Source organism: Lygodium microphyllum, chromosome 3 (genome assembly GCF_053477565.2).
Source record: "Lygodium microphyllum isolate KBCC chromosome 3, Lygodium_microphyllum_v1.1.10, whole genome shotgun sequence".
Lineage (NCBI taxonomy): Eukaryota > Viridiplantae > Streptophyta > Polypodiopsida > Schizaeales > Lygodiaceae > Lygodium > Lygodium microphyllum.
Window position 1 is genome coordinate 45,059,379 of NC_141137.1, and position 27,868 is coordinate 45,087,246.

A 27,868-nucleotide genomic window follows, 5' to 3' on the forward strand; every position below is an offset into this window, starting at 1 on the left:
ACCACTCCCTCGACGAAGGACCCCATCCAGCGGTCTTTCCTACTGAACCTGTCAACCCGAAACCCGTTAAGGTCTGGACTGCCCAATCTCCGCGAGGTGAATGGCTCCCAAGAATAAAGTCGCGGAAAGCATAGCCGCCCAAGCTACTGGTAATGTTGGAGAGGCGAGCGGAGTGATCAACGCAGCACGCACAAATCAAGCGCAGGTTCTAAGCTTTTAAAATATAATTAGGTATTATTTCTCGTGGAAGAGATGAAAGGATTGGTGACTTGCATGGAACAAGAATGAGTCTTAGGGTTCTTTTTACTCTAAGTACTAAGTTGCATGCGCGAAACGGTAGAGTTGGAATTCGCATAAGATTTTATGCATGAAAAGATAGCTTTTACTCACATAAAATGATAGCTTTTTAACCAGTTCAGTGCATGAATAGTCATTTAGAATTCACGTTTTGCAATCATGGTTAAAAGAAACACATGAAATGTTAATTTATGTTCATGAGATGCACTTGCATCGTTAGACAAAACCCTAGACTTTCATATACACAAGTCACATGTGATCTGGTGCATTAGAAATAAGTACTTGTTGCCATGAATAAAGAGAGAAAAAAAGTCATTTAGGAGGTACAACTATACTAAAATGCACAATGTGCATGATGGTTAAGGTTGATTGGGAAATCCTGCATAGAACCACACTAAGAGAATTGGAAGGATCGCATGCATCTAGACTGCATCTTGAAGGTCTAAATGAAGAATCATGTGTTGCCATGTATGTTAACTGAGCTTGGTTTGAATTAGAGATTAAAAGACCCTTGGTTGGGTTGCGAATAAGGCATGTCCGTTGCCTTGACTGACTAGCTAATGCTTGAGTTAGGGACTAAGATACCCTAAGGTTAAACCCAAGGGAAAAGGGCAAGTATAAGATAACTTACTAAGACCATTTTCTTGCGTAATCTTGTTTGAAATTATTGGGTTCTCACCAAGTCGCGAAAATATCCAAGATCGGATGCTGGGAGCATCCAGGGAAAAAAGGAGTCACACCTAAGCAGTCCATCGTGCAATCGACCTCTGAAATGTTCGTGCTTATACTTAGGTACATTATTTGATCTCTTTGCTCAAGGAATTAGTTCAAGAAAAACACTTAATGCTTCAGGTTGAAAGCCTCGAGGGAGAGGCAAGAATAGTTACCTCTGACTGCCTGCCTGGCCCTATCCAAGGGGGTTGTTAGCCGCGCCGGGTATGTGGACCTAACATCGTGAGAGGTATCTCCGTGGGTGCTGCTTGGAGCGGGAGGACACTTAGGTGCTAGGGGAGGCTCTGGTTGTAAATCCCTTGCCTCCGGATCCCGCACAAGAGACTGACGTAACTCAAGATGGGATGTCGAGGCCCCTATACTAGTCAACAGGTGGAACTTAGAGCAGCAATCCTATAGATTACTGGGATAGCCTTCGGACGTGATATTGGATGTACTCCAGGAGTTTTATAAATAAAGAGCAGTTATTGGAGAAAAAAACTTGCTGGGCATTGTTTTTGTGTCAATGCCTAAGTTACTTGTTGAAGGAACCCATGATTAATTTGTTTAATCAAGGAAGCTGATTTTTCCTGTCCATCCCATAAGCTGATTAATTTGTTTAATCATAAGCTGGGGACTTTTCTCAAATGTTGAGACAATAAGACAATGAAGACCTAGTGTCAGTAGATGTAGAATTTCCGGTTTATTCTGTTTTAGGGGAAAGGAATGGGCCTATGCCGTACGGCAGAGAGGTTGAGCTTCACATCCCTCTCATTTCCCATTCTCCATGAAGCAAGTGCAGCTTGAAACTGCTTCATCTCTGTTGTTCCTACGAAAGGAGGTACAACTAGAGCTTGACACTAGCTTCTTCCTAGAGACCTAGTTGATAGGAAAGGAACCCTGACCTTAGGTCGATCCCAAGTGGGAACGGCCGAAAACTTCCGCTCGGACCAGACTCGGGGGGACCTAGATCGCAAACCCTATGTCATTCCTTGCGAGTGCCAGGGGAAGCCTTCTAGACCCTCCTCCCGATGGGCTGCTAAGACGTGTCCCTCAAGCGGACAAGCAAACACATTACAGAGTGAGCAACCTGGCTGTAGGTCTAGACGGTGGGTCAAAGGGGATGGATAAGTGAGGATAATTGCATTCCTGGAACGTTAAATGTATTGGCACTAAGAGGGGAGTTTGTTTTGAATGTGTCTATATGTGGAAGTAGCACATCGAGGGGCCAATCCTCAAGATGTAGGAGAGCTGCGGTAGGGCCATGGCAATTAGCCAGTGGGGTGCCATTGTGTATGTAATACATTGCATTTATTGCCAATATATGTATAATCTCCCTCTGAGGAGATGAGGAAAGGGAATATCCGTTGGACAACAGACTATAAATGCACAGTTATTAGTGTTTAGGATAGTGTATCCCTCGATAGACGCTCCTGGTCTGTGAGGCTATGAGGTGGGATTGTGTGTTGAGGGCATGAGGTCCGGCTAGTGCCTTAGCCAATGCCGGCCCATTTTAGGTCCCATCAGATTCAGATCGTAATAGAGCATATACTGCTACACATGACAACATAATAAAGAAGTAAATTGTGTGAGTTGTTATATCTCTCCAGAAAGGATGTTTCATGTTGGTTATGGATCTCTTTTTATTATTGATTTTAGTGCTATGAGAAACATGACATATCAATCCCAATGATTACATAATTATCATTCAATTATTGTCAAGAAATTGGTTTATCTTACTAATGATACAACCTGTCAAGTCAAAGGTATATATAATTTATATCTTGGCACTCTTTCTTCAACAAGATTTTTGCATGAAGTTTTACATGTCCCAGACATACAAAGGAATCTTCTTTCAGTTGGAAGACTTATGGAGCTTGCTGCCTTTGTCAATTTTGACCATACCAAGTGTTGCATTGAGAAAGACAGCCAACCATAGTTGCCACTCCTCAAAATGATAATCTTTTTGAGTTGTCTTTAAATGAAGATGTTGCAAATGTTATCATAGCTCCTAACAATCTTAATATTAAAATATGGCATCATTACTTTATTCACTCAGATTTTTCTAAGCTTTTTAATCTTAATCAGTGTGAACTTGTTCAAGGTATGGAATTCAAAGCTCTTCCTCACATGGATTTTTATAAATATTGTGCACTTAGAAAGCATTTTCAAAAACCCTTTTCATTTCCACCAAAATCATTCAAGAGATTTATGTGATTTGATTCATATCGATATTTGTGAACCTTTTCCTCCATCGAAATCTCAATATTGGTATTTCATGAGTTTTATTGATGACTTCTCAAGATACATCATTTTTTTTATTCTTACAGCACAAATCAAAAGCTTTATTATATTTTAAGACATATAAAAATTTTGTAGAACTTCGTACTGGTGGTTGCATCAAGAAACTTGGCAATGATAATGGTGGAGGATACATTTCAAAAAATTTTGATGATCATTGTAATAATCAGGGTAGTCATCATGACAATATTGTTCACTATTCTCCTCAACAGAATGGTATTGTTGAACACAAAAATAGGATTATCCTCAATGCCATGTCGTGTATACTCATTCATTCTATCTTATCTCAATGTTTTTGGGTTGAAGTAGTCTTAATAGCAATATTTGTGCAATGTCATCTTCCTAGGATAGCTCCCTCTTTTAAAAAAACAATTATTGCTTGGATAGGTAAACTCCTTCTGTTGGATAGCTCCCTCTTTTAAAAAAACAATTATTGCTTGGATAGGTAAACTCCTTCTGTTTCATATTTTTGAACCTTTGGATGTATTTCATATATTCATGTACCCAAAGAGACTCATAGAAAACTTAATCCTCTTGGTATGAAAGTTATTTTTATTGGATATTCAAATTTCTCTAAGGGATACAAGTTTTATGATCCGTCCTCCAAAAAGGCAATCATAAATCGTGATGCTATTTTCAATGAGCAACTTATGGGTAGCACATGGTCTCAAGAAGATGTTGGGAGGATGTGGTCACTAGATGATGTTGATGATACAAAATCATTATCCACTACTTTTCATTTTCTATATGATAATGAACCTCCTTCATGGGATAGTATTGACTCTTCAAATTAGGATTCACAACCTACACCTATTATTTGTTGATGATGACCTTGGCATTAATCTTTATGTTGATCTTCCAATTAATAATGAGCATGGTATCTATGATGTTTATTATGCTAGTATTCTTTAGAATGCTCTTAATATTTTTGAAGATGAACCCTGTCTCTTATAGTGATGCCATGCCATTCCCACAAAAAGAACAATGGAAAGAGGCTTTGAAAGCTGAGTATGAATCTCTTCTCTCTAAAGATACATGGGTTCTAACTGAGTTACCACCTAAACGTATCGCTATTAAATGCAAGTGGATTTTTAAGACTAAAACAAATGCAAATGCAACATTTGACAAACTCAAAGCAAGGCTAGTTGCCAAAGGTTTCTCACAAATTGCACGAGTTGATTATCAAGTAACTTTCTCGCCTATTGTTTGTATTACTAGTATTCAGATCTTGTTAGTTTTTTCTATTGAGTTTGACTTGGAGGTCGACCAAATGGATGTGAGAACTAATTTTCTTAATGGCCATTTAAAGGAAGAGATATACATGGAGCACCAAGAGAGATTTGTTGTCCAACATAAGGAAAATCTTGCTTGTAGACTTCGTCAGGTACTCTATGGTCTCAAACAATATTCACAATCTTGGTATCAAAAGATTGATCTCTCCCTTACAAAACAAGGTTTTATCTCTTGTTCTTCAAATCCTAACTTATATGTGAAGTGTAGCAATGATAGTTTTGTTACTCTTCCTCGATATGTGGATGATACCATACGTGTTTCTAACAATCTCAACTTCCTTTAACAAGTAAAGAAGGTTTTTTCTTTTGTGTTTGACATGGTGGTTCTTGGAGACATACACACATGTCTTGGTATTCAGATTCAATGCTGTCGAGAAAATGTGTTTTATTGCTACATCAAACAAAGTTCATTGAAGATATGATTTAGAAGTTTGGTTTGGGTTCTAAACATCCTACTACTACTCCTTGTCTTGTGAGCTCTACTATAAACTCTCACTTTTTACAGAATGATGTACAATTAGTATTACATCAACCTTATGCTAATCTTGTTGGATTTCTTCAATTTTTTGGCTTAAATTCTCAGATTGACATTCTTTTTGCTGCAAATTTTCTTGGATTGCATCTTAGTTCTCCATGCCTTAAGCATTGGTCTATAGCTAAATGACTTTTTGAAGCATTTGAAAGGAACTAAATATTTTGGGTTGGTTTATCGGCACCAACAAAACTATGATTCTCTACATTCACTTCAACTTTTGGGTTAAAGAGATGCATATCGGGAAAGCTCTGACCTATCTATGCCTTCTACAAGTGGAAATTGTTTCTTTATTGATGGTTGTCTTGTTTCTTGGACTAGCAAGAAACAACGCTTTGTTGTTGTTCCCACTATAGAGGCTGAATATGTAGCTACATCTTTAGTAGCTTGAGAGTTAATATGGCTTCAACAAGTTTTATCAGATATTGGCTATCCTCCTGTCTCTACCACGCCACTTTGATGTGATAACCAAAGTGCTATTAGTCTTGCCAAGTACTATGTTCAACACAACAAGTCTAAAAATATTATAATGCATTATCATGATGCTTTATATGAGGTAAAGAAAGGTCACTGATAGGGAATGGAGCTATGCAGTGACAAAGCTTGAGTGCTTGACAATGTTGTTTATACTGGAGAAGTTTTGACACTAGCCCTCTGGGCGTATAGAACCTCCCATAAGGCTGCTACAGGACAGACCCCTTTCTAGCTGGTGTATGGTGTTGAAGCCATCTTCCCTGTTGAACTAGAATTTTCCTCTTTGCGAATGGCAGTTAAAGAACGCTTAGGAGATGATGAGTCACTTCAATGCCACCTCCTGCACTTGGAATGTTTGGATGAGATTCAGCGGATGGCCCTACAGTCCATGGAAACCACTCAAGCGCGACGAAAGGGCTATCATGACAGTTTCATCAAGCACAAGGAGTTCAAAGAAGGTGATCTTGTCCTGGTCTATGATTCAAGATTTGGCAAGTTTCCTGGCAAGCTTCAACAATGGTGGATGGGCCTGTACAAGGTACTTGATGTCAATCCTAATGGCTCTATCCAAGTGCAAGCTGTCGATACTTCTAAGGATCCCTTTCTGATAAATGGCTATCACCTGAAGATGTACTTCCCTCTCTGGGGATCTTGACAATCACAATTGACTCACCCTTTCCCTTTTGGGCATCGCACTGTCCTTCTCTTCGTGCTCCTAATAGCCCTTATAATCTTCTTCATGAGGCGGTCTCATTCTGCTAGCCCCTCACAGATACCTCTCAACCCTACATTGTTCTCTCCTCGTCTGATCCAGCAATGGTGGTGAGGTTGGTCTTGGCACATGGTATTTCTACCATTCTCTTTATTAATGAAAAAAAAAAACAAAAAACAAAAAAAACAAAGAAAAAAAAACCAAACAAAACAAACAAATTGTTATGGGAAGGAAGAAATTCTCTGTCATAGCAAGTCTCGTTCCAAGAAAAGGTGGGAACACCCTTGGGCGAGAAGTTGTCTGTGGAAAAGGTGGTAACACACTGCAGTTCAAGATAGCTGATTCATCAGCAGAACCTTTTTGCAAGCAATTGGAAGCCACCTCCCTTGGTATGTGTCTTTGCAATATCAATCCGTCTCCCCTCTTTAACAGACAACCTTTCATACAAATAATTGAAGTACTAGACGTGTCCTGGGTACGCATCATCTTCAACACTTTGATGACAACAACAAACAAAGCAATCTTCATCACCAACCCCTTGAGTGATGCGAGCTTTCATCCTAACATGATGATGATGTGAGTATGGACTACTCTCTGTATCTATTAACAGAGTGTGAGACAGAGGGTGGGGTGAGTGACCAGTCTTTCCCTTCAAATCAAATGAGAGGCGAGATATGTGAGTGGAGTGTTGCAAGCACGGGTTGGGCCTCTCAATGCACAATGCACGATCTGTTCCTATACACTGCACCATAAGGCTCCCTGGCCTTCCTTCTTACACACTGTATGCCGGCACAGGGTGGAATGCACTATTGCACCATCAAATGCACACAAGGCATACAATCTCTGCACAAGTGAATGTGAGGAGTACATCAATGGGTTTCAAGAACGGGTTGCTCTCCTGTATCTATTGACAGAGCGTGAGACAGAAAGGGGGTTGAGTGTGACAAGTGTTTCTTCAATCAATGTTTGAGAGGTGAGGATTGAGGGACGTTACGACAATTGGAGTCAGGTACGTTCCCGTTTTCGTATGCACCCATGGATTGGGTCTCTGCCATCAGCATAGGACATGTCACTCTGTTCTGTACACTGCATTGCAAGGCTCCCTGACCTTCTTGCTTGCTCCTATGCTAGATGGGTTGGATGCACTGTTGCACCATCAACTGTGCACCCTGGCATACTCCCTCTACACCATTCCCTTGTCGATTCCTAAATCGGGTGTGAGATTTGGGTTTCCATCAATATTACCTCGTGTGATGTAAGTTATGGGGTGAGTGACTGTTCTCTCATCCCATCTGAGTGCTCGTGAGTTGGGCGGGTATTCTTCATCTACAACACCTACCCCGACGAGCTTTATCAACCAACTACCTCCCTGGGTGCTGCTGCATGGTCCCTACCATGCTGGCTCAACGCTGGAGCGATCCGTGCTACCTCTTGTAGCCCACGCCAACCCTTCTGTTAGCAGTGACGGTTCCTTCGACCATATGCGAAACGAGCCAAGTTTTTCTAACCCTATCCTTATGATTGCAAGTGTATGTTATAAGTTAAGTGTGGGGATGCCAGAGTCCAGTCGGTTGACGAGTCCTAGGTTGTGTTGATGCATCTAACCCTATCCGTTAAGGTTTTAAGGTGTGGGGACGCATCCTTGTGCGTCTATGATGCATACCCCCTGCATATGCCTCAATTTCATCATATATGTATGCCATGGCCTGATTTTGCCCTGATGGGGTCCCTTTCCCATCCACCTGTCCATGTTCAACCTACCCTTGGAGCCGTTCCTTCTCTTTTTTCCTTTATCCCTTCTTGTGACGTTTTTCCATGTGAACGCATGCTATGTGCACCAAAACTCACATCCATCCTTACAGCCTTGTTCGTCCCTTTGACCTGACCATTTTTCCTTTTTACAACCCCTGTTCCGGTCTAAGATTCTTGTGTTATTAATTTTTGAAGCATTTCCCGTAAATTGGACGGTTTTTCATGTGAACGCACCTTTATTGCTTCCGAACAACAATCTGACATGACATCCCTACCCTCCATCTTCCCCCTAACATTTTTCCTTTTGGCTCCATGTCCTTCCGATGCACGGTTCATCTGATCTTAATTTTTGCACATTTTCGAGCCATTTTCGTGCATATTGTTCACATTTTTCCATGGGAACCTGGCCTATTGTCACCGGAATTCGAGTTTCCTTTGACCCCTGTACAACCAACCTTTTCCCACCTGTTTCCTTTTTTCTACCCCCTATTCCGCCGTAAAATTTTTAGTTATTAATTTTTCATGTGTTTTCAAGTGTCTTTTTTTGTGGTTTTTGCATGTGAACCCCTCCTACTTCCCCCGGAACTGCGTGTTGATGTGACAACCTTGTGAATCCCCTTTCGGCAGACATTTTCCCTTTTTACTGCCCTTCGTTTTGCTACTTGATTCTTTTTGTATTAATTTTTGAGTCCCTTTTCGGGTTTTTTTAAACTTTTTCCCATGTGAACACATCCTCTCTCAGTCAGAACCGTGTTTTGACATGATACCTTTGTCAAGCACATTATTTTGCATATTTTTCCTTCTTTCCGCCCTGCATTTCGACGAGCGGATTTTTCCATATTAATCCCCGTGTGTCTTTTTAGAGCTGTTTTTCATGTTTTTGCCATGTGATCACCCTGATTTCGCCTCGGCACACGTGTTGCATTTTTCGATCATCTTTCCTCATTTCCAGGTACCTTTTTCATTTTCCAAGTTTTTCGATCTAGTGTACGGTTTGGATTTTATTCATTTTTCTTCCTCTCGACGTGTAGTCGCATCTGTCGTGTCGCGCATGAACTCCCATGTTTTCAGTTTTCAATGCCTCAGGACACCCCCTGGCGTCTGTGCCTCGCATGTCACCATCCCAGCCCCGTCTGATTCTGTCGACGTAAATTTTTTTTACTCTCGCCCCGTGCACGCGCACGAGACGGGGGTTAGCTCACCTTTTAATGGATTTCTAAACAAAACAAACCAAACAAACCACAATAGAGGCAACTGTGGTTGAATGGACCCGAAAGAGGACAACTAAAAGAAGGAGGAATCAATGAGATTGCATCTCATCTACTTTGTGTCATGATGTTGGATTAGTGTGCTCTTTGAAAAAGAGGAATACCGAGAAAGTAGAATAAGGGGCTACTAGGAACAATGGCACAAGAGGAGAAGACAAACAGTCTCTCTAAAATGGCGAAAGAATAAGGAAGATAGAGTTTTGCAAATCCTTTATTTTCAATAAGCATTAATCACATATTAAAAAAATAAAAAAACCTTATTGTGCTTATCCTTCTCTAAGGTCTTGGATCCACATGGATTCCCAGACAAATAAGAGATAGTCATTAGATTGCCTTTGGGCTTTAACCTTGAGAAAACACCTAATTAGACACCTTGTCTCTTCTCTTACACTCCTCCTAAATGCCTTTCTATCCAACCTTTGTTGCATCATCCCAAACACACAAATTAGGTCACCCCAAAAGTGAACACTTCACAGGCATTACCATTATCTAACCCTTCAATCCCCATCCTTGCTCATTCTATACCTCCCTTTTCCATCATCCATTTAATGGCCACCTAGATTTTGTTTCTCTCCTCTCACATACATACTCGTAGGAGAGAGAGAGTTTCATTCGAGCCCCACTAAAAAACAAAAAACAATAACATATATTTTTTATTCAAAAACAAACAAAAACCCTTTTTTTTTAAGATATAAAAAAGTCTTAACAAAAATCAAATCCAAAAAGAAAAAAAAAACAAAAACCAAAAAACAAAAAAAAAAAACAACAAAACCACAAAAAAAAAAAAAAAACAAAACAAAGACACATGATAGAAAACAAAAAAATCCACAATAACCAAACCAATAACCAAAATACAAAAAAAACAAAAAAAACACCACACATAACAAATAATAATAACGATTTTAAAAAAACCCAAAACAAACAAAATCAAAACAACCAAACCAAAAAAAAAACCAACAAACACCCAAAAAAAGACAAAACCCAAACAAAAAAACAAAAAATAAATAAAAATAAAAATACACAACACAAAAAAAAACAATTACAAATACCCAACAACAAAAACGAGCATCTTTTACACCACAAACCAAATTTCTTTTTTAAAAAAGCACATCACGAACCAACAAAAACAAAGAAAAAGCACAACAAACTAATGATTTTTTTTAAAAAAACTTACCAACCGTCCTTCACCTGCGACTTCTCCCATCGATGTCCCTTCTTCCTTCCCCTCCTTTGCTGCAGCCTCCCTCTCCTTCACCTGCGACTTCTCCCATCGATGTCCCTTCTTCCTTCCCCTCCTTTGCTGCAGCCTCCCTCTCCTTCACCTGCCTTCCCTTCGTCACACCTCCCTCCCTTCTCCTCTGCCTGCCTTTCTGCGTCCCACCTTGGACACGACCGACCCTGCCTCGCTCAGTGGGCCCCCGCCTGCGCCTTGACCCCACCCCGACCGCCTCTCCCTGAAACCCCCCCACATCGACCGCCTACTCCTTGGCCCCACCCCGCCGGCCCACTGTTTTTCGGGCCCCCCGCCCCGCCTCGCCCTCGCCTCGCTTGCTGGGCCCCCGACCGCCCGCTCCTTCGCCCCACCCTGCCCACCTGCCCCCGAAAAACCCCCCTCCCCCCGCCCTTCGGCTGCCTGCTTCTTGGCCCCACCCCGCTGTTTTTTGGGCCCCCCCACCCCTATTTAAACCCCCCCCCCCCTCCCCCCCCATTTTTCCCTACCCCCCCCCAAATTACCCCCTCCCTACCATTTTACCCCCCTCCCCAATTTAACCCTACCCCCCCCATTTAACCCTACCACCCCCAATTTCTACCCACCCCCCAATTTCACCTGACCCCCCTACTTTGGCCCCCTTCCCCTACCCTTGCCCGCTACTCTACTTTTGGGACCCCTACCTAAGCTCATTTTCCCACCCCCCTACCTAAGCCCTTTTCCCACCTCCTACCTAAGCCCCTTTTTCCACCCCCTTACCTAAGCCCTTTTCCCACCCCCTACCTAAGCCCCCTATCCCACCCCGTATCTAAGCCCCTTAACCCCTAAACCCTTGTTACACCCCCCTTCATGCGTTGCGGTCGACTTTTTGGTGTTGCTTGCGGATCTTCATCGTGATCGGTCACACGTCGTTGTGCTTGCTCGTGGTGTTGGTGGTTGTTGGGGGTGTTTACGCGTGAGGACGCGCGTCAAGACTCGTCTATGCGGTGGTGCGTGCTCAGCTGTTCACACGCGGCCCTGGGTACCTATTTTAAATTTAAAAAACCCGCTTTAAAACTCGATAAAACACCTAAAAATCTACAAATTCCTAAAACATCATAAAAAATTAAATTAAAAAACAAAAAATAGCTGCAAAATCCTTTATCAAATTGATTTTTTTTTTGTTAAAATGCAAAAAATAATTTGCAGATAAATTACAAATATTAAAAATCCTTCACAATCCATTGAAATTTGAACAAAATTCATTAAAAATCAATAAAAGTAGAAATAATTTCAAAAAATTTTAAAAAATTCCACCAACTCATATGAATATTTCTAGAATATTCCATATGCTGAAAATGCTTTGCCAAATGGTCCAACTATTAATTTAAGGCAAAAATGCTAAATTCAATACATAAATTCATGGAACAGTCATTTTCAATTCCGAAAATAAGCTGAAAAATATTGGATAAATCCAAAATCATTGTTGAAAATTGATGGTCTAGTTTTTATTCATGGTGGATTGCTAAAATCTCACCATCAAAATTTACAGTATATTCATGTGTCTTATTTATTCCATTTTAATCAGATTTTAAAAAAACATACATATAAGAAAATTTTAAAAAATAAATAATAAATAATAACCTAATAACACAATCAACAAAAATAAAATAAAAAAAATCGCACACACCAAACAAATATACTTCTACTAACCTTGCCTTGACGTATGACATCGTTTTCAGTTCGTGGTTTTTTTTCCCTTTTTGGACTGCTGACTTGCATCTTGGGATTAAGACGTGCGCATTCCATTTCATTGCATACACACATACCCACATCTAGGTACTTTTCTTTTTCCCTTCCTATTTTTTATTTTCCACTACCCCAAAATTCACGATTAATTCTTTAAATGAATCCTAAACACCACCATGGCACGTGCGCTTGCGCCAAACACACATTTTTCTAATAAATTAAAATAAATCTGTCATTCACTTTGCATGCGCTACATGTGCTTCAGATGCACCTTAATTTTAAATAAAAATGAACTAGCCATCACAAAAATGCACACGTTGAAAAAGAAGAGCGCTTCAAACACATTAAATTTTTAATCAATGAATATGCATTTAGAGACCTGAGTTTGGGTATTGAAGTCTGAGATTCGTTAAAAGCACCATTTTACATTAATAAATTGTAACTAACAATTTAAAAATGAACCACTATTTTCTTATTAAGATTTACAACCTAATAAAATTTCAACCATTGTTAATAATTTATTAAAACAAACCCTTCTTTAAAATCATTCCCCTTACTGCACCTTTTTCCCTTTTCAATAAATATGCTTCATGGGATGGGCATGTGTAGTCTTTGAAGTTGTCATTGCTTTTATAGAAGTTCTGGTTATGTCCTGAGAAGGTTATTGAGGTATTATGGTTTGATTGTATGATACGATTATAGGTGCCATCTGTAGTTTTCTTTTTTGCTTGATACAGGGTCTCGAGTGCATGTTTGTTGCATAGCATGAAGCTTTCGATCGCATATGTGTAGGGGTCATTCCAAATTTTTTCTAGCATGTGGATTGTTTGGGGTGGTCAGTTGGTTAGTCACGTCTGTGTGTGCTTATTTCGGTTGATCTCTTTTTGATAGATATTTTGTTGTTTTGCAGGCATTCATTGTGATTGTCTATGTGTGTGGTGTGTGTATATTCCATCTGAATGGCACCTTAAGCTCCTCCTCCTCCTATTTAGTATGTCCCATTGATTAGTAGGGATTATTCTTCCCTATTGACTTTTGAGCCTATTGTGAAAGTTGATTTTGTATCTTTTGTGGCTGCTCCACTCCCTCTGATTCTAGACAATCCAGCCCTTTGTGATGAGTTTCTCGCATCATACAGTAAGAAATTGGGCTTGGTTCGTGGTACTTCTATGGTCTTGACACCTAGAGGGTTAGGGAAGGCTTTGTCTCTTCCCTACAAAGGAGAACCCTTTGTCACTGCCAGACAGTTATTCCTAAATGAAGAGATCCTCAAGCTGTTACAGAAGTAGATTAAAGAGGTCCTCGATGTCATGAAGGTGATTAACACTTCAGGAGTGTCTTTCTCAATGATCACTAATTCTCTCTGAAAGCTAGTCTGTCAATTTCTCCATGATAAGTTCATGCCTGCCAAGACACCATCTCACTATTTGTCCAAGGAGGTCTTCACAGCTTCCAGGATGGTTTTAAAAGGGGTTTCCATTGACTGGAGTACTTAACTTTTTACGAAGATGGACTAGCATTTTGTCAAAGTGACTAGAGGGAATGTTACCAATGTAATCTATGGTTCATATTTATATGCTTTCTTGACATATTCAGGCCTTAAGAAGGGTGTTTTACCTTCTTCTCCATTTGATCCAGTCCCTCCCCCTCCACCTTTAGAAGATTCAGAACCCATTGACATAGAGGATATTGATTCCCCTCCTCCATTGTTCATTCAGTAGAAGCACTTGAAGCGTATAGCAGAGAAAATTCCACCATTAATTCCTTCAGTGTAAGTTCCTACTACCTCTGGGAGTGACCTCACTACCTACCTCACATACAATAACTTATCCAGGGCACATCGAGAGGGTTCTTTGGAAATATCAGTTCCTTCACTAAACAACTTAGTGACAGAGAATGCCATTCCTTTCCTTTGTAACGACATCCACAGTTCTATTGAACTCTTAGTGATAGCTTGTGTTCAACAGTTATATGCTTCTTTCTATGAAGAATTGATGCAATCCAAAGACCAGATGCATAAGGCAACCACAGAGTTAGCCTATGCTAAAGACGCTCTTTCCGATCTATTTAAGTAGATGGAGCAGTAGACACAAATGATTGAGACCTAGAGAGAAGAAATATCTTCTCTAAAAACTCAATTAGCAGAAGCTTAGTCAGAGGTCACTAGAGTTTCGGAAGAGAAAGAGAAAATGTCCAAAGAAGCTCAAGACTTTAAGACTCTTATGGATACGAAACTGTCAGCTTTGCAGAGTGCTCACAATATAGTGGAATCCCAAGCTTCCCAGATTAAACAGTTGAAGGACCAACTCGCGCAGTCACGGTCCATCCCTCCCAGTCCTAGTGTCCCCATGATTCCTTCTATATCTCAGTAAGACTTGGCAATTCTCCGGAGACATGCCACATTATGTGCGTTGTTTCAAGATAAAGTGGAAAGATTGCAATCTAGGATGGATTTATTATGGTCTACATTTGAGCAATTTCAGAAGTATGTTCCTCCTGACCATTCCTTTTTTGTCCACTATCAATTGCAGAAGTTGGCCTTCTATATTAAGCTTTCAACGATGGATCCTCCTCTTCCAAAGGATGGTTGGTGGTCTTCTGATTTGCTGACAGAAATTGTTTATATAGTCTTTGAAGATTCTGTGACGACGGATACCATGTTGCTTTCTTATATGTATGTACGAGGTGATTTGTTAATTTCAGATGATATAGATCTGGCTTGGTATGTAGGGGATGCAGTCTCGCAAGCTGCCTTATATGTCAACCATTTGGAGTTGAGGACATGTGGCATGTTCCAATGCTATTCTTCTAAAGTGGTTGCTTGCCTTGACACTTTATGGCATTCAATGATTGATTCTATAGTCCTGAACAAATGACAGAATAGAGACTCTACTCATGTGCATAACACTAACCAACTGAGGGTGGATCTCCTAGCTTATCTTTCCAAGAACTATCCCTTTGATTCATCCTTATTTGATGCCTACCATCGATGATCTGTTTTAGGTCCCTCTGTTCCTAGCTTATTGTATTATCAGCAAATGACCCATCTCTATTATTCTTATTTTTTCCTTTATCAATCCAAATCAGCATCCATCTTACCTCTCCTTTTCCAACCTCAGGGTTTTCCTCAAATTATAATATTTACCTATTGTTCTTTCATTGAAAATTGAGTATTTTCCCCTTCTATGCCTTGTCCTTCCCCATCTATCCATATACCTTCTACTTTTCTTACTTATCAACTAACACATTTCCTAACTGATTTGCTTAAATTTTTAGCTAATCCTTCTTTAGCTTATTCCTCATTTTATGTTTTACTTACCCATCTCTTCATCCTCTTTTACTTATTCATTTTCCATCTCCTACTACTTCTATTTCTCAACCCCCTCAGTTGGTTAGTGGGTATGAAGGATTTGATTAGGAGATTTCAAGAAGAAGAGGATGGAGCTCAATTGATTCTCTCAAGGGACAACAAATTAATTGGCCATTAATTCTAGGAGACTGGACAACTGCTAGTCAAGCGTACCAAAATTATCTCCATTTTTCCCAACAATATCACTAGATCCTTTAGTGAGATTGACAGTCCATTTTGCTTGGTACCTAGCATATATGCATAAGCATTCCCATAACAATCAAAAAGCCATTCTAAAGCTTTTTATGAATGTCAATGTGAACATTGATTCCCAACAGTTGGATGTCCTATATTTTCATGCCCTTTGTTTACCTAGCAGATACCTTGTTTTGCTAGAATGGATGTGATGCCTTCAATTCTTTCAGAATCCTCCAAAATCTTTTGTAGATGAGTCTTTATCCATGGATCAATTTTGTAATCATCAAGCCTTCAAAAGGGATCATCTTCACTAATACCCCTGAATGTATCTTCTATTCTTCTTAATGATATATTTTTTGGAGGTGCCATTCAAATGGTTGTTTTGTGTTTGTGATGTATTAATTTTTATGTGATGAGTTTGTGATGCTTGAATAATTTATTCGAGAGCTCTCTTTTCGACTATTGACACTGATGGTGATGGTGGATGGAAAGCCTATGATGCAAAGCTGAAGAACCTCTTATATCCTTTATGAATTTGTCATGACTTTCTATTGTTTATAAGATGTGTTACTAAATAACGATGTTTTCCTTTAGTAGTATTCTTTCCTAGATACAAGTGATAAGTTGGGGCCATGCTTGGGTGATTATTGAAGATACTAAAGAAGATCGAATTGAGCTCTTTACTGAACTTATATTCTTATTTTTCTTAGGTTGCGAGGATGCTTCTTTTCTAAGTGTGGCGATATGTTGAGAGTGGAAAAAGACTGAAATTTTGACTGATTTTTATTGTTTTTTAAGGTCTAAATGGTTGATTTTTTATGGATTTTGAGTTATGTATGGTTGTTTTTGGGAATGTTTGAGAGTGTTTTGGATAATATTGATTATGTTTTGGAAGCTCGTGATGATTCTTAGTAGAAATATGAGGCTCTGTGATGTTCTGATAGGTTCTGTGGAGGTTTTGATTAGCTTCTATTTTGTTTTGATTTTCTTCTATATGAAGCATGGATTGATGATTGATGAAGGGTGAAATCTTTTGAAATCTTATTGAGTAGTTTTTGATAGTTTGGAATGGTTTTGGTATGAGTTATGAGGATCTATTGTTCTTTGATGACCTTCTATAACCCTTTGTAGACCTTCTGTAGAAGCTTTGTCTCTGCTCTGTTCCTGTTTTGTTTTGTTCTGTAGATCTTCTGTAAGTGTTCTGTAGAATGTATGTGTGAATTTGGAAAAGTTTTTTAAACTTTTGGAAAGGATTAATCTAAGTTCAAAAGAGCTAAAACAAATGGAAGAAGCAGGTGCTGAAGACTAAAGAGAAGACTGAAGTGACAATCACAGTAGTGAGCTATTAAGAGACACTGTAGTGCCTCTGGTGCCCTTTCATACCTCCCATACCTCTTGGGAGGTGCATCCACGACCTAAGAAGGATTATTAAGTGCCAAAGATAGCCAATTCTATAAAAAACAATGTGTATCTACTATGAGAGATTGAGAGAGAAAACTATGAAGACAATGAAGATGAATACTATGTGATTATGTCCATTCAAAAGTAGTGTATTCTTTTATGTTCATTGTTCTATTGATGGATTCCTTGAAGATGTTGAAGATTATGTTTGATTCTATCAAATCCATGGGAGATATCTACTATGATGTGGTGTGAAGATTTGCTGTTTTCCTTGTTTTGGTTATCTAAAGAGTGAAATAAAAGCTTGTTGATGTTACAAGATAGATTTTCTTGCAGTAGAATCCCCTTTTCTTTGGTGTCTCTCTTGGAGCTCCAATAACCTAAAGAGCCATGTACATAGAAGTAAGAAAGCTTATCTAAGGTTTAGTGCACTTAAGGAGATCTACAACTTGGAAGCTTGTCAAATACATCATTATTTTAAAGTTGCATCACATAGCATACATATCCACCATTGTATTGCCACCCAATAAACCTTCTCTAACAATTTTAGTATGTATTTCTTCTTCCTTTCATAGTGCTCTATGGTATCAAAAGTTTTGTGAGGAAATGCTACTAGATTTTGGAGGAAAGCCCCAACATTCAAAGAAAATCTACTAGCTTAAGAAAAATAGCTCAAACTAGCTGTAGTAAAATAGTCCCACCCCATGAGTTATCATGTGTGAAAGTTGGGTATGCATTAAGAAGAAAAAATGAATGTAATAATTCCGATTCCTAAAAAATCCTCATTCTTCATATGAACCTCCTTTTAGGAGGCCAAAAGGATAAATTTTAGGAATAATGGCAAATTTTTTCAATCCCCTCCTTTCCCCCCAGCCAAGAGTCGTGCTGGAGGGGAGGGAGGGGAGGCGCAATGACTGAGCACCGTGCTGGAGCTCATAGAGAGGCTAAAGGCCATGCATAAGGCCGCATGGGGGAGGAAGGGTTCCCCTCCCCTCACCTATATAAGCCTTGTGCCATGGGGGGCTAAAGGGGAAAAACATAATGCTGCTATAGAGGAACACAAGAGGGCCATAATGCCGCCAGATGAGAGGAAGGTGGAAGCCGTGAGGTCGCCGTGTGAGAGGGAGGGAGTGGAGCCGCCAGCTGTCGCGAGGAGCGCCACTGAAGCCATCATCCCGGTCCTGCCCGCCAGCAAGCCGTTGTCGAAACATCTTTCTTCTCCTCCACGTGTTATAAACACGCTTGCAAAAGCTTCCAAGAAGCTTCTTGGAAGCTTCTAAGGGGAGGAGCTAAGCCCCCCTTCATGTGGCTTCCTTAAAGCCTTCCTTTAGAAGGTTTTTTTCACCCCTTTTTCCCCCCTTTTACCAATCCATTAAAGTCTATTTAGTACCCCCTTTCCCGTGGAGTCCTATCCGAGGCCTTTAAAAAAGCTCGTTAAGCCCTTTTCCCCCTTAGGTCCCCACAAGATCTCATTAGCCGAGATTCTAAAACCCCTTTCCTATTGCCCTCTCAAGCGGGTTCTTGTTACCCCGGGATCTTTTTAAACCCCCTTTTATTTGCCTTCCCAAAGCAACCTTTCACACAACTTTTTCCTTGAAGTTTAAGGAGGAAACCTATAAAGCCTTCTAAAGCCGACTCCGAAAGACGGTGCAAGTGGTCACAAAGGGAGTTTCACGTTCGAAGAAGATCAGCCAAGATCATAAATCTATGCCAAGACGAAAAGACCGAATTCACAATGGCTCCTAAGAAGGCACAAGGCACAAACACAGGAGGATCATCTCCTAGCATCCATGTGGACATTTCACCACAAGTCCAGGTTTTTCTTCCTAAAATTGATTAACGTCGTAATATTTCGATTGTGCATGAATCATTTATGAAATTAGGATGCACTTTTTTGATTGAAACACTTTGGATAAATTAAAATGAATTAGCTTACGATCAAGGAATTGGTCATTTGTATTTTTCCAATGGAACGAATGAAAGGACATAAGACGTCTATGCATCCTTGGCAAATTGTTATATGCGTTACAATAACAAATTTAGATTAATTAAAGATCATCTTTTCGAATTTATTATTGTACACTTCGATTAGGCATAGAAAGGAATAAATCGCATGTCGCATTATTAGGCATCTTTACTTCGAAATGATTCATTAAAAGAAGTTGCTAATAATCCATAGGAATTTGAAAGGCAAGGAAATGGTTCTTGAGTTGCTTAAAGTAGATTAAACTCTAGTCGATTGGCTTACATCTCAATCAAATACGTGAATAGTTACGAAAGGTTATGTAATGCTCATTCAGCGTACAAAAATCTCATTTAGACAAGAAGTTAGAAAAAGCTGCATGGTTCAAACATAAAACCCTAATGTTTAGTAGCCTTGAACTTAACCCGAAAAGTTAGGGTTTGTAAATCAACTTATACGTAGGCAATGAATAATGTGGTTATGAAAATGGTAGCATAATTATCTTCAAGAATAGACAAGTAAATTGGTTTAACCTAAACACCTAAAACCGCGAGGGACTCGTTTAGGAATGGTTAAATTAATGCAACATATCTCAAGTGCTAACTAGGATTTAGCACGTTAAGGAAATGACCTAATCGCTCTTATTACCAAAACTAAAACTCTTATACCCTAAAGAATTGCCCACATTCATGGAATTAGAGACAATAGTACATAATTGCGAGAAACAAGCTAGGGTTTTTACCCTAAGGTTCACTCGCTAAAAGGTTGAAACTCGATTTGAATTTGGAACCTTAGGACCGATAATATCGGCCTAGTGCAATCAAGAACGGATTGTTATGAAGATACCCTAACCCTGTTTTCTATCTAATCATGATTTCATGATTAGAAGATGCCATTCGATGGATAGAATAGTCCCATGGATTAGGTGCGACACTTGGCAACAAGTTGCAGAGTCGCATGACCAGGGAATGGCCAATTCCTTGGAATGAGATTGACAGATTCTTACGCAACTTATCTTGCAAGAGGATGAATAATCGTCTTGATATAGTACCTTTCTTGGGTAAAGTGACCAAGATACGGAGATTAGATATTTTCTTGGAAGCAAAGGACCAATCAGTAAATTGGAATAACATATTTACTGCTAAATAGAACTTAAGGTATTGGTTAAGTTGGGTTAATAGGGTATGGCCCTAACCCAAGGATATAAGGGTATTAACAAACCCTTGGGGATCTTGCCAAGTCATAATTGATCCCGGATTGAGTGTTGGATGCATTCGGAAAGAAGGATTCGCTCCTTAGCAGTTGGCCAAAATAACGACCACTGGAAATGATTGTGCTTGTAACAGTTTAGAGAGCACTGTTTGCTTTGTTTGCTCAAAGAATTAAAGGATGAATGGATATCTAATGCTTTAGGTTGAAGGCCTGAAGGGAGAGGCAGCTTGAGTTACCCCCGACTGCCTGCCTGACCCTAACCAAGGGGGTTGTTAACCGTGCCGGGAAGGTGGACCGAACCCGCTGTGAGGTCTCTCCATTGAGCACTACTTGGAGCAGGAGGACGCTTGGGTGCCGGGGGGACTCTGGCCGTAAATCCCTCGCCTTCCGGGCCTTGCACAAGAGGCCAACGTGACTCGGGATTGGATCTCGAGGCCCGGATACTAGTCTTTGGGTGGAATCTTGGATTAGTAATCCCTCTGGATTGCTGGATAGCCTTTGGGCAAATTATGGATAAGCCGATGCGCTGGACTTTATGTATTTCAAAGATAAATATGATAACCTGTTGAAAATGAACTTGTTTGATATTGCTTTTCTATATCAAGTGCTATGATTACGTGAAAGAACTAGTGCCTAACAGGCTAATTAAGGAAGCTCATTGATACATGTCCAACTAAATATGTTAGGTAATCAAATAACTAAAACAACCTAAGGAAAGTGCGGTGGATGAGGCCATGGGTCCGTCCTACGGATGGGTGGTCCCGGTTGGTCGGGAACTTTTCTCAATCATGACGGACAGCAATAAGATTGTTCAAAGGACACAAACAGCAAGGGCACTGACCTAGAGTCTTAAGTTATAATAATCCCGATTTACGCTATTTTAGGGAAAAGGAATGGGACTATGCCTTATGGCAGAGAGGTCAAGCCTTGCATCCCTCTTGTTTCCCATTCTCCTTGAACCAAGTGCAGTGTGAGTCTGCTTTGATCCTGGCATTTCTACATAAAGTAGTTCGCTTGGGGTTCGACGCTAGTTGCCGTTTAGGAAATGACCATTAGGAAAAACCCTAATTCAGGTCGGTCCTAAGTGGGAACGGCCAGAATACTTCCACTACGTGGTAGACGTGGAAACTCCTAGATCGCAAACCTCGTAACATTCCATGGGAGTGCCGGGCGGCAGAGCTTTCTAGACATCCTTTTCGATGGACTGCTAAGATGTGTCCTGAAGATAACAGGTGGACACGTTATAGTTGGTATCAGACCAAACCAACGAAGGATTTGTTTTTATGAAATCTTAATAAGATGAAGTAAAGAAAATATTAGTGTTCCAAACATTTCCTTACTTTCAATGCTGTCTTGCAGAATTATGAAGCATGGAACAGGTTCTTAGTGTTCTAAGTCATGTTTATGACTACGATGCATTCCCCGGATTATCAACAAAGGGTTGGGATGATGAACATCCTAGAGCGTATTTATAATTCATCGCCTTTGTACATGGAACAAAGATGGACGGGTGCCTCAGAAATCTACTATATAGGTGCCCACCGGTTTGCATACCTTTAGACCAACCTAAAGAGGATCAAGTGGTTGGAAAACCTGAAAGTCGTGAAGCTGTTCATTTTTGTGGAGGCTCACGTAAACTCAACTTTACATATTCAAGGTCGGAGGGTTGAGCTAAACTCATATGTATATGAGGAAGTGACCCGTGTAATCCCCGCCGATAGGATCAAGGTATTGGGGCACCATGAGAAGAATGGATTCCAAAGGAAAGGATACCCTGATCTTCCAATGAATTACCGATTCTTGAAGATCCATGACCCGAAACCATACTATTATCTAGTTCCTGTAGATAAATGTAATACAACATTCTCCCCAAACTAAATGTAAACAGTTGCTCTATCATCTCTGGAAATGTTGTACTCCAAAAGGGCTAGATCCATATAAATGCAATAAGACTTCTTTTTATCAATATCTGTTTTGTTCAGGAAAATTGATAAGAAGTTAAGTGGTTAGATTTCTTGGTTGATAGAGCTGAAATGGAGATGAAATATAAATCGTAATGATTAACAAGTAATAACGTTAAGAAACCTTTATCCAGGCACAACCCTAGGTATAGATCCCCAGTTTGCCTCCTACATCAAGTACTGCTGTAATCCAGGAGAATAAGTTTCTTGTCAAGCAGATTACTTGGATTGAAATTTGTCTGTCCAAGTAGATGCTGAAATTTGGATTGAATCCATGGAGGGTTACTTTGAAGCAACTAGTACTACACCCGCCAACCAGGCTATGCTTGCCAAGTTGAAGCTCACCGACGAAGCCAGGCTTTGGTGGAAATAATGGTACAGAGATCAAGGGATCGCGGAAGGATTCGTTACTTGGGAGAAGCTGAAGAAAGCCGTGCAAGGAAGGTACTTACCACCTGCGTATCGCACGTAGAAAATGAATGAGTTCTACGAGCTAAAATAGCTGGGACTCACTCTTGACGCATACTATTCTAAATTCGTCTCACTTCTTAAGTATGTGCCACAGATGGACATGACACAACAGTGTCAAAGTTTTGTGCTGGTTTAAATCCACCAGTGAATACCCGTCTCGAATCTATGCGCCCATCAGATCTTTAGGACGCACTCATTCAAGCTGCGCCTATAATTTAGGAGGTGCAGGCTAGACCAAGAGGTAACAAAACTTGGTCTTATAATGACCCGAACAGAGGAGCATTTAGGCCTCAAATGAAGAGAGTTCAAGGTCAGAATCAGGGACAAAGAAAGAAAGCAAGGACTAATAATGTCAACAACCTTGTCCCTACCCAAAGCAATGGCCGGAACTTTTGTTGTTTCCACTGCAACGAGCCAGGACATTTCAAGAGGAAATGTCCCAAGCTTGGAGGAGGACATCGCCAAGTACCCTTCCAAGGAACTGGCCATGGTCAGGGAGCCGCTACCCGAGGCAGAGGAAGAACCGCCTGCATTGCCAATAGGAAAATGTGCGAAGAAGAAGAAGATCCAACCATGGAAGTAGATTTTGAAAGGGCGACAGTCCATGCCACTCTTCACAAGAAAGGGCCGAATTGCTAGTTCTTGGTGATTCAGACACCGTGAGACTATGAAGGTAAAGGTTTCAAAACCTTGATTGATTGTGGCAGTACACATTCCTTTATCTAACCAGCTTGTGTAAAAAGATTAGGAATAGCCACAGTAGAAGCAACTACCTTGCTTGTGGAATTAGCAAATGGTCGTGAAGTCACTTGTACCAGGCAAACTACTAAGGTGGAATTATTTATGGGAGGAAAGGCGACTTCGGTCAAATTTAGAGTCATGAACTTAGGCATCCATGAGTGCCTACTCGGAATGGATTGGCTTAAACCTAATGACGCCCACATCCATTGTGGAAAGGGAAAAATTTCCTTCCGAAACTCTAAAGGGGAATTGGTCACAACTCAAGGGGAAGCTGGGAAGCCAAAAATTCAATTGGCCAAAGCATCTTGGATTATAAAGGGAGTCAGAAAGGGACTACATGTCTACTTGATTAAGCTCAACAAGTTAGATCAGAAATAGGAGTCTAGTGGAGGACCTTCTTGGCTAAAGGAATACACGGACGTATTTCCTGAAGAGTTAACAGAACTCCCGCCTCAAAGAGAAGTGGATCATGAGATCAAGCTAGTGCCAGGAGCTGCGCCAATTGCAAAAAGACCCTATAAATGTCCATATCAGAAGCAATTGAGCTGAAGGAACAACTCAAGCAACTGCTAGATCAAGCTACATCCGTCCTAGCAGTTCACCATGGGGAGCTCCAATACTATTCCAGAAAAAGAAAGATGGAACACTTCAACTATGTATTGGTTACAAAGGGTTGAATCAATCAACTGTCAAGAACAAGTACCCTATTCCTAGAATAGATGAGCTTCTTGATCGTCTTCAGGGTGCAAAGATCTTCTCCAAAATTGATCTCAGGTCTGGTTACTATCAGATAAGAATCAAGGAAGAAGATATCCCAAAGACGGCCTTCAACACAAGATATGGACACTTTGAGTTTCTAGTTATGTCATTCCGGCTTACAAATGCGCCTGCCACCTTCAATAGGTTAATGCAGGATATCTTTAGGCCATATCTTGATGAATTTCTGCTCGTCTTCTTCGGTGACACTTTAGTCTATTCTAAACAGGAAGAAGATCATGAACCCCAACTTCGGATTATCCTTGAGACAATGAGGGCACATAAGCTGTATGCTAAGATGAAGAAGTGTGCATTCTTCAAACGTCAGATTGAATATCTAGGATTCATCGTATCAGCGGAAGGAATCTCAGTGGACCCAGCCAAGGTCAGAGATATGCTAGAATGGCCAATACCAACAACTATCAAAGAAATACAAAGTTTTCTTGGATTGACAGGATGGTATAGGGTCTTCATTAAAAACTATGCTTTGATTGCAGCACCTCTGGCGGACTTACTAAAGAAGCAAACATCCATTGCATGGTCAACTCCCGAACAAACCAGCTTTGATAGATTGAAGCAAAGTTTGGTATCATTACCTATCCTAAAACTTCCAGACCTCAGTAATAAGGAGTTCGAGGTAGTAACTGATGCTAACGCACTTGCCTTAGGATGTGTGCTCATGCAGGAAGGTCATCCTGTAGCATACTCTTCAAGGAAACTAAAGAGCCATGAGAAGAATTATGCTACTCATGATCTAGAATTGTTTGCTGTCATCCATGCCCTAAAGCTTTGGAGACACTACCTGTTGGGTAACAAGTTTACTCTAGTGACTGATCATAAAAGTCTCAAGTGGATCTTTACCCAGAACGAGCTCAACATGAGGCAACGTCTGTGGATTAAAGTGCTGGAGGAGTATGATTTTGAACTCAAATATTGACCAAGAAAGGAGAATGTAGTTGCCGATGCACTCACTCACAAGGCATTCCTTAATTCTCTAATCTTGCAAAATCCATCAACAGATAGATCTCTAGCCACAAAGGTGTCCATGCCAAACAACCCAATACTTGAGCTAGCTAGAGAGAAAGCATGCCATGATCCAGCCTATCAAAAGATGCTAAGGGAGAACTCTATCAAGGATCAGGACCAAAAGCTACAGGCTAAGTATCATGAATTCTCTATCAATAGTGGACTTGTCTACTATAGAACAAGAGTATGTATACCGGCAAGCCAGTCACTTAAGCAGAAGATATTGTGGGAAGCTTATGATTCCCCTTTCTCCAGACATCCTGGCTATACCAAGACTCTCAATGCAGTTAGAAAGACCTACTATTGGGAGAGGCTTAAAGGTGACGTGCTCAAATATGTCACTGAGTGTTTGTCTTTTCAACGTATCAAAGCCGAACATGTCAAGATGCTAGGGAAGTTGCAACCACTTGAAATTCCCCAAATGAAATGGGAATTCATCAGTATGGACTTTGTTGTTGGCCTACCCCAAGTTCAGGGAGGATAAACTCCAGTATGGTTGTGGTTGACATGCTGACTAAGGTTGCACACCTTATTCCAGTAAAGACAAACTATAAAGCTTCAGACATTGCAAGGTTATTTATCAAGGAGATATTCAAGCTACATGGGCTACCCAAAAGAATCATTAGTGATCGTGATTCTCTCTTCACATCACATTTATGGAGATCTATCTTTGAAGCCATTGGGACTTAACTCTGTTTTAGCACAGCTTACCATCCCCAAACCGATGGTCAAACGGAGCGAGTCAATCAAGTTATCGAGGATATGCTTAGGACACACTACTGTCGTGAGCCAAAAAGGTGGATTGAATACTTGCCTTTGGTTGAATTTGTTTACCATGCTTCTTACCAACAAAGCATTCAGATGACCCCTTTTCAAGCATTGTATGGTCATGACTGTCGAAGTCCCCTAAACATCTCAAATCCAACTTTGAGGGTTAAAGCTTCAAGGCAGATGTTGGAAGAGATGCATGACCAAATAAAGTCAATAAGACAAGACATCCAAGCCACCAAGTATAGACAGAAGGCATACACGGATTTGAAGCATCAAGATAGAATCTTCGAGGAAGGAGACATGGTCTTCATTCGCGTACGCCCAAAGAAGAGTTCTCTATCCTTAGGGAATTGCAAAAAGCTAAGTCCAAGGTATTGTGGACCATACAAGAACCTTAAGTGCCTAGGACCTAATGCTTATAGATTGCAACTCCCTGAGAACCTAAAGGTTCATAATGTATTCCATATCAACCTATTGAAGAAGTATGTACCTAATCCTAACCATGTACTTGATGACCAATAAGTTGTAATGCCTAGTTAAGGAGTCCTTGAACTATGGATTGATAGGATCTTAGATGTTAGGGAGAGACAACTAAGATCCAGCACCTTGAGAGAATGCCTCGTCCAGTGAAAAGATTATCCCGAGGAGGATGCCACTTGGGTAGATGAAAGCACTCTCAACCATCAATATCCCCAGTTTATCACGAGATGAGCACATCTCGATTTCTCCAAGGGGGAAAGAATGTAATAATTCCAATTCCTAAAAAAACTGCATTCTTCATATGAACCTCCTTTTAAGAGGCCAAAATAATAAATTTTAGGAATAATGGCAAAAAAAAATTATCCCCTCCTTTCCCCCCAGCCGATAGTCGTGCTAGAGGAGAGGGAGGGGAGGCGCGATGACTGAGCACTGTGCTGGAGCTCATGGAGGGGGTAAAGGCCATACGTAAGGCCGCGTGGGGGAGGAAGGGTTCCCCTCCTCTCACCTATATAAGCCCTGTGCCATGGGGGACTAAAGGGGAAAAACGTAACGCTGCTGTAGAGGAAGACGACAGTGCCATAACGCCTCCAGAGACGAGAGGAAGGTGGAAGCCGTGAGGTCACTGTGTGAGAGGGAGGGAGTGGAGCTGCTAGCTGCTGCGAGGAGCGCCATTGAAGCCATCATCCCAGCCCTGCCCGCCAGCAAGCCGCCGTCGAAACATCTTTCTTCTCCTCCACATGTTATAAACATGCTTGCAAAAGCTTCCAAGAAGCTTCTTGGAAGCTTCTCAGGGGAGGAGCTAAGACCCCCTTCATGTGGCTTCCTTAAAGCCTTCCTTTAGAACTTTTTTTTACCCCTTTATCCCCCCTTTTACCAATCCATTAAAGTCCATTTAGTACCCCCTTTCCCGTGGAGTCCTATCCGAGGCCTTTAAAAAGTCTCATTAAGCCCTTTTCCCCCTTAGGTCCCCACAAGCTCCCATTAGCCGAGATTCTAAAACCCCTTCCCTATTGCCCTCTCAAGCGGGTTCTTGTTACCTTGGGATCTTTTTAAATCCCCTTTTATTTGCCTTCCCAAAGCAACCTTTCACACCCCTTTTTCCTTGAAGTTTAAGGAGGAAACCTACAAAGCCTTCTAAAGCCAACTCCGAAAGACAGTGCAAGTGGTCACAAAGGGAGTTTCGCATTCAAAGAAGATCGACCAAGATCATAAATCTGCGTCCAAGATGAAAAGACCGAATTCACGATGGCTCCTAAGAAGGC